Source organism: Xenopus laevis, chromosome 2S, assembly GCF_017654675.1.
Source record: "Xenopus laevis strain J_2021 chromosome 2S, Xenopus_laevis_v10.1, whole genome shotgun sequence".
Taxonomy (NCBI): domain Eukaryota; kingdom Metazoa; phylum Chordata; class Amphibia; order Anura; family Pipidae; genus Xenopus; species Xenopus laevis.
Genome location: NC_054374.1, coordinates 116,760,378 through 116,768,903, shown reverse-complemented (window position 1 = coordinate 116,768,903; position 8,526 = coordinate 116,760,378). Strand labels below are relative to the sequence as shown.

General features: G+C 35.8%; 1 long non-coding RNA gene across 1 annotated transcript in view; it reads left to right on the top strand.

Moving 5' to 3' along the window:
* The first annotated feature begins 495 nt into the window (after positions 1-495).
* LOC121400664 overlaps positions 496-8,526 on the top strand; it is a 138,680-nt gene continuing 130,649 nt past the window's right edge. Inside the window, exon 1 of the long non-coding RNA XR_005965888.1 lies at positions 496-771. This is a non-coding gene — a long non-coding RNA (uncharacterized LOC121400664). The remainder of the gene's footprint in view (positions 772-8,526) is intronic.

Sequence of the window (8,526 nt, the reverse complement as noted above, 5' to 3'; positions counted from 1 at the left end):
TCTGTATTTTTGTGAAAAGTTCTTTACACTGTAAAATCTAAAAATCAAATCTCATTGACAGAAAAGTGTATTGCCGAACGCTTGAATCCTCATATTCACAAGGCAAACAAAGCATCATTTTTTAATGATTCCTCTGAATACATCTTTTGCAGCAGCTCGCCTAGACCTGCTTGTCATAATGGTTTCTTCAAACGCTCTTTAAAGCTTGTGATGTTCAAGGCCTTAGCCTTCCCCCTCACTTGCTTGTTTTTTTTATCTGTCACAGTTGTCAACTAAAATAGAGCACCTAGCCTATGTTTTAAGATGGTACCTGATCAATATCATCAATCCGCTTCACTCCCTTCTCTTCTCTCACTCTCTCTCTCTCTCTCTCTCTCTTACACACTCTCTCTCTCTCTATAGCTGTATCCATTTCCTCCTGGCAAAAAGGGACTTTATGAATAAATGATACTGAAATGCTGAGGGTTCAGATACTAAATAATGAATTTCACCACCAAAAACACAACAACTTCTCCAATCATAAAATACTGCTCCTTCTATATTGATTGTGCTTTGGCAACCAGATGCAGTGCTAGGCTTTACTCTGCAAGGTGTTTAAATAGAAATACAGGTTTATCCAGGATTTATCATAAGTGGAAATATGTATTATCTAAGTAGGCTGCCTGCTAATGTCTGCTATAGTCTTTTCTTCGCGGTGGTTAACCCTTTTTCAGGGAGTGGAATGCAAAGAGCCTCTGTCTAGCTGTGAACTCTGCTCCAAGGGACATTACAGTAAGTGTGCCATCTCTTCTGTGCTGTAGATGCTAAAATCTTCTGTTATTTGATAAGGAGAGTGCTGCATGCGGCAAACAGCTCTTTGCTTCCTGGTTATTTTCTAGGCAAGATCTGAATGAAACTTGTTCTTTCGGTGCTCAAGGATCTGCTGTTGAGATGACTCAGTCACTTGGTCAAGGTTTTGCAGCATTTGTTGTCTGCTAAAATATGACTGGCTTTTCCATGTCCCTCATGAATGGTCTCTGCTGGTGCATTCGTATTTGCAGTGTGAATGTCTGCTTTGGGTCAAAGGGGAGACTCCTGGATACTTACAATTAATATTTTGAATGAAATGTGCAAAGCGAGGGATTTAGATTTAAATGGACTGTCTAAAAAGTCAGGCTTTACCGTAAAAGGCATAATTTGCCATGCACTTAGTTTTAATGGTTTTTATTTAAACTTTTCAGTATCAAGCTAATATTACACGACTTATATCAGCCATCTATGTACTGTATTGCATGTCAGCACAGAAAGTTACTGTACCTTTTCTCTGTGTATGGATTTCTGTGAACAGATGCATAACTACACCTATATATACATTTATACTAGAGAGAGAGACAAAGACAGTGTAGATGTTTCCGAATATTTTGAATACCTGAAATCCCCTTCCCCCCATAAAAAATTGGAAAAAGGAATGCAATAAAATATAGAAATATCCTTATACCATTAGCAATTTCAATTTCTTCCCTACAAATAATTGATGAGATCCTATTAAATATTGCCAGGGTTGGAGGCTGATAGTATTTTATTTAAAATGCATGGTGCATTGAGAAAATACATAAGGCTAGTTTTCATTGAGCTTCAAACTTAGGGTAGCATTAACACACATTCTCAGATACTGTTTTATATCTGATTGGCATGCAGAGACTGTACAGCTTTGATATACTGTCTGCCAAACAATAAATATAGAATCTTTAGACAACCGTTGTTTGGAAAATTCATGCAGATGTACAGGGCAGTATCGGACATATTACACGCTTTGCATATGCAGAAATGCAAATATATAGGAGATTAACTATTATAATGAAGACATCTTGGGAGTTTTTAGTTGAAAGTTATTCTACTGGCCTTTCAGAAGTTAACATGACAAATGTACATTATTCAGGAAAAAAAAAGTATTTTCAAGGAAGGCAGTCATTTTTTATGAACTATGCTATAAATAACATGAGCCAGGTTTTTAGGAATTGCCATACAGCTTACTCAACTGTTCTTTCCAATGATGTGACCATTATGTGTGAAAACCAAATTGCACTGAGTAATCAAAACAGAATGGATTGCAATTCCACTGCATTATTGTAGAAGATGCTAAATATCCATATTAATAGATGCCATGATCAAATCCGTTTACTTAGTGTTTGTCATAGGATTGAGCTCTAATTAATCACAATTTCATTTTGCCAATCGATAATTTAAATGTATCGATGTACCATGATATAGGAAAATCTTTGTTTATGGGATCTTTTAAACATCACAGATTCATCTGATTTTGATTTAACCTTGGGCGTAGCCTAGAGGGACTGCAGAATACTATTGTACTAGAGGAAGCAGAAAGCAAATTCGGGTTTTTGTGTGTATATATATATATATATATATATATATATATATATATATATATATATATATATATATATATATATATATATATATATATATAGATACAGTGTAAAAATGTTTTTGGTTTTTCCTGTTACAGTTTAGCATAAAAAAAACACATTACATAAGTGTGTGATATTTTACATAGTCAGACTTCCTGGGAGAGATAACAGAACCTTGTTTTGGAGCATTACACAAATGCCATGGTATTGCTGCTCTTATTAAAATCATTTTTCTTTGCATGAAATACCGTACACATACTATGAAATATTATTTACAATCCTGCTCTGTTTCGGAGTGAAAAAAAAAATGCTTTTGAAGACAGACATATTTCCAGGCAAAAGCCCATTTCAGTACAGGTTTCTGAGCTCCCTATTAATGTTTCATGCTAATCAAGGAGAGTGGGAAACAGAGCTGACAGGCGCTTTCTACTCTGCTTATTCCTGTCTTCCTACATTACACATTACTAGTGGGAAAAAACAGCTGGAAAAAGCATTGTCTCCTTGTTTATTGCAGAAAAGAAATACGTTATTTTCCCTAATACGGCTTCTTAAGCTATAGTTTGACATATGAATAAAGTGATGTTTATCGACCTGTCATAAAGGACAGTGTACCCATTAGCAGAATGTTTAAATGAAAGGTTTCATCTTTTCTTTAATACTCTCTCATAGCCATTACCCTTATACCATTATAAAGCTAGTTCTGTAAGTGCCACTGTCGTACTGGCAGTATATCTTCTAACAAATGTAAAATCCTCCAACAGACTTAAGATTCAAACTTTTTCGGACCAAGGAAATCTGTTTTTTATTCAAATGTGTCATATGTAAAAAGTGCACAGAAAAGTTAGTATACAGTACACGTGCACAGTTTATCAGGACGCTGCTCGCCACCTTAATACTTTCATTAAATCTCTATTATTAGACTGTAGGCTTCTTGGGGCAGATTCTACTTTCTTCATAAAACTCTCACCAATGTACTTGACTCTTTTTTAATATCTGTAACATTTAAGGTATTTATAGACCATTATGCTTACTGTTTATATCTTGCTATGGTCAATAAATACACAACAATATATTGTTGACATACTATAAAATTATACTTTCATACATATATGTGAAGTGCAAGTGATTGTTGCTAAATAAACTGATATTTTCTGAATTATACATTATCTATAATATATTTTAATATAGGAAACAAGAATGTATCTATTAATGTCTGATGCAAGTGCTATGCACCCCATTGGCTGTAAACATTGAGCCCATTAGCACTCAATTCAAATAATGTTTGTCCACAGTCCCTGTGGAAGCAGCTGATCTATGTGCCCTTGTGCCAGTTGTTCCTTTGTATGGCACTTCTGGCATAAGGGAGCAATGCACTCAGCACCTGCCATGGTCAATCCTTCTAGCGTTAATGAATACTGTGGTAGCAAGGGGTGTGCATGTGGATATCCACATCCTAATTTAGAATTAACACGGATTGGCACCTGATAGTAATGGGTGCAAATTAAGTAGAGCAAGATGCAGTGTAGGCAAAAGCTTTGTTTATGCTGTATATATTTGTTTATGCATGTATACACAAACAAACATTACCTGGCAGTAGCTGAACTACTCATAAAGATAATAGAGGGTTTTTTTGGGTGGTCATAATGATGTATTATTTAACTGTGCTAACTATAGTCAAATACGAGTGTAAATTGGATATAAAAGTTGGGCAAGCTGCAAAAACAGTTTTGTTGCAACTGGAAATTGAAAAACAGAATCTCTTATAAAAGTGTTAAACTGCAGCGTACAACAACTGTTCTGTGGTAATAACACTTGAAACATGCATGGGCTATGCAATATAGCAGGGTTCCATGTATGTACTGTATATCTAGTATAGGTAAATTTAAAACAACTGGACTTGCTGAGTAATAAATGAAGACGTTTCACAGCAGCTTCTTCAGTTCAACTGACTGGTGTGGGAAATTCTCGGCATATAAACTCTTCCACTAATCCAATCACAATGGCACATTGTAACTCTTCAAAGAGGTGACATCTGAAATTCACAGAGGTGTTGATTCTGTGTAGTTACTGTGATAGGATTATCCATCATGTCATGCAACTCCTAGAAACAGGTGTTACTTGTGAGAGTTGTATCCATCGTGCATGAATGAGTGTGTGAAGTGTTCTGAAGAACACGAAGAAGCGATTCATGTCAAGATGGAGAAGCCATCCCTGAACAGAGGGGAGGGCCTTTGACACCACTTGTCTGCTACATATAATGCTGTTCTCACTTCTGTACCCCGGCGGATTTAGTTCACTTCACACATCCTTTAAGGAATGGTTCAGTGTAAAAATAAAAACTGGGTAAATAGATAGGCTGTGCAACCAAAACAATGTTTCTAATATAGTGAATTAGCCAAAAATGTAATCTCTACAGGCTGGAGTGACCGGATGTCTAATATAATAGTCAGAACATAACTTCCTGCTTTGCAGCTTTCTAACTATTAGTCAGTGACTTTAAGGGGGCCCATATGGGACATAACTGTTCATTGAGTTTGCTTTTTATCCTTAGCATGTAGATCAGATTTAAAAGTAAACAGTTATGACCCATATGGCCCCACTCACGGGGTTACTGACTGATAACAAATGAGAGAGCTTCAAAGCAGGAAGTCGAGTTCTGTCTGTTATGGTAGACAACCTATCTATTTATCCAGTTTTTATTTTTACACTGACCAATTATTTTTACATTATACATTTGCTGCAAAAATACTTGGACAACTTTCACTATTGAATGAACTATTGGGCACCAGAAGGATCATTAAATAAGTTATGGATATTACGAAGCCAGTAAAAACTAGTGCAAGGACTAACACATGGATGATGATCATTGCTTTATACACCATCTCATATACTTACTTCCTAAAGGGGTTGTTCACCTCTAAAGTAACTTTAAGTATAATGTAGATAGTAATATTTTGAGATAATTTGCTTTTGGTATTAATTTTTTTATCATTTCTTTCTTTTAATTTTTTAGCTTTTTTATCTTAACAGTTCTCCAGTTTGGAATTTCAGCAGCTATCTGGTTGCTAGGGTCCAAATTACCATGGCAACTAGGCCACAAAACACTGGAATATGAATAGAAGAGGGCCTGTATAGAAGTATAAGTAATAAAAAGAAACAATAACAATTGCTTAGATTGGGTTTGTGACATCATTGATTTATTTCTGTTAATTACACACGAGTCTGTGGCAACTCATTTCATAGTAACTAAATCAACATTTTACATCATGTACATGTTCCCCACACATTTTGATTTCAACCTTTAAGTGGGACATTGGGACATAAGCTTTTGCTCTTCATCGAGAAAGTAATCTTGTGAAAATAGAAGTAAGAATGTAGTGGAGGGCTCCACCCAAAGCGAAAGGCGGTTGTTATAGGGAGAACAGTGAGCCGTGAACGGGACCTTAAGGTTTATTCTTGGTTTGGGATACCTAATGTCACAACCAGTTCACCGGTGTCTGATTTAGAGGAAGCTTTTGCATGGCAATTTTTTCACATCCAGCTGAACTTTATCTTTGCATGTATTAATCTATTTAGTGGTGGGAAAATCAGCAAATCGAAATGGTAAGGGAGGGGGCTCTGTTTTTCTTTTCCCTTGAATCTGAACCTAACACTAAAGCCCTGAAAGGAAATATAACATGGATCAAGTTTATTTATGGTGCATTTAAGTTTAATTTTTAGTAAAAACTGCAGAGCATCAGATTCATCAAGATGTGCCAATTAGTATCTGTCAGGTCTAGAACTTAGGACCTTATATTGACATTCCAGTAGTATATTAAAACTGCTCTGATTATACTAACATAGTAACATAGTAAGTTAGGTTGAAAAAAGACACCTGTCCATTAAGTTCAACCTTTTAAGTTTTTTAAACCTGCCTAACTGCCAGTTGATCCAGAGGAAGGCAAATAACCCATCTGAAGCCTCACCAATTTGCCTCAGAGGGGGAAACAAATTCCTTCCTGACTCCAAAATGGCCAGTCCCTGGATCAACTTGTACTATGAGCTATCTTCCATAACCCTGTATTCCCTCACTTGCTAAAAAGCCATCCAACCCCTTCTTTAAGCTATCTAATGTATTAAAGCTATCTAATGTATTAAAGCTATCTAATGTATTAAAGCTATCTAATGTATTAAAGCTATGTACTTCCTATTGACCATGCCTGGGAACTCACTAGTCTGTCTCATTACACTCAGTACAATATTTCTACTGTTATTCCCCATTGCTACTGTTTTAACTGCATATTGTTTCTAGTCTCATCCAACTGCTACCATGTATCCTTAGGGTTACATAGTACATAGACAACTACCAGTCAGATCCACACCTACAGTATACTCTGGTAATAGCATGGAATGATGTTAGAATGTGTTTGGAAAGATGTTGTTATTATTAGATTTATCCATCTTTCTTCCACTGCTGTCCTGTTTTAAACGCATCACCAAAAACATTCAGACTGATTTGTCTTCACCCTTTTCGTCACTGTTCAATTATGATTGATTTTTCTTATGCACAACTCCCCACTTTTTCAGAAATCTCCCCCTAATCTGCAAATAATTAAACATGTGATACTATCCATTACTGCCACCTATGCTTGTTCCCTTATATACTTCTAGGTTCTCACAGTCATGGGTGATATCTTGATGTACAGACATAGAGAAATTTTGCACACATGGATCATGTGCAGTTGACAGTTTGACAGTTGCCAAATGATTTCAGGTTGTTACTGCGGAAAAGTTTTTGATGTTATATGTGCTGTTTATTCAACAAATTTGTTTCTTAAAGTTTTTAAAAAGTTTTTGTGCTTGCCAATGTTATTGCCCTTCAAGGTTGAAGGAATTATTTGAAATATTTCCAGCCTATATGGAGTGATGTGATATGTGTTTTGCTATAGTTTGCATGACTGGCTTTTACTTCTTGGTTGTCATTTGACTATTTTAGGGCTAATTCATTTATGCCCAAAACACAACTGTAGGAGCACTATTGTTTGCAAAATTGTGCCCCTTCCTGCTTTTTTTACACAGTCCATGGGCATTTCTGCCCTAAATGCACAAGAAGCCCTGTACTTCACACTCTACTGCACCTTTTGACTCTCCTTAGCTTGCTGGTCTGAATGGCATGTATATTAGGAGATGGTATATGAGTTTAAGTCATGGGGCTCATTTATCAACACAACAAATTTGTCCATGGGGAGTTACACATAGCAACAAACCAATGATCAACTTTTTTAAGACAGCTGCAAATAGAAAAATAAATGCAACAATCTGATTGGTTACCATGAAGACAATCATTTAGATTATTGTGTTTCTCAAATTGTTGAGCTAGGCTTTGTCGTGAAGCACTCAGTTGGGAAGTGGATTCCTTGTATATTATGCATCCACTTCACAACTGAGTGCTTCACAATGGAGCCTGGTCCAACAGTTTGAGACACACATTAATCTAAATGATTGTCTTCTACTTTAATTTGTAATGTAATTGAATTAATATTCCTTCCTTTTAAGTAAAGTTTGTAGATTATTCATGGTGGTGTAAGTGGCCTTTAACCAGTGGGTGCCATTGTTGCTCCATCCCTATAGTTACACTTCCCCCACTGCCTCATATAGTCAGCTAACTTAATGCAACATTTATGTGGAAATCACACCTAACATCCTCATTGTATTTTTAGTTAATTAGCAAAATAAAATGGAGTTATCTGCATCCATATTTACATACATCTGCATCCATACATCAAAGTTTTGTTGCTACCTCCTCTGCCTCTAATACTATTTTTTATTTAGGATGTCAATGATTCAACAGTGATTTGAACAAATCAGTGAAAAGCTCGCAATGATGTGACTATATGCACCTTGTGTTCACTACTTCATTGCCACAAACCTCCTCAAAATTAGACTTATTGAAGAAAATTGTAATGGCAGGAGCATGGTATTGTTCTTAAGGTCAGGAGGAAATGCTACAGATTTTATGTACATTTTTTAACTCTGCAAGAGGCATAATGGGAAAAATATATTATTGTGGAAAGAACATTACTCAATAATATATACCTAGCAAAAAACAGTAGGCATTTTTGTATTTTTTTGCCAGTTG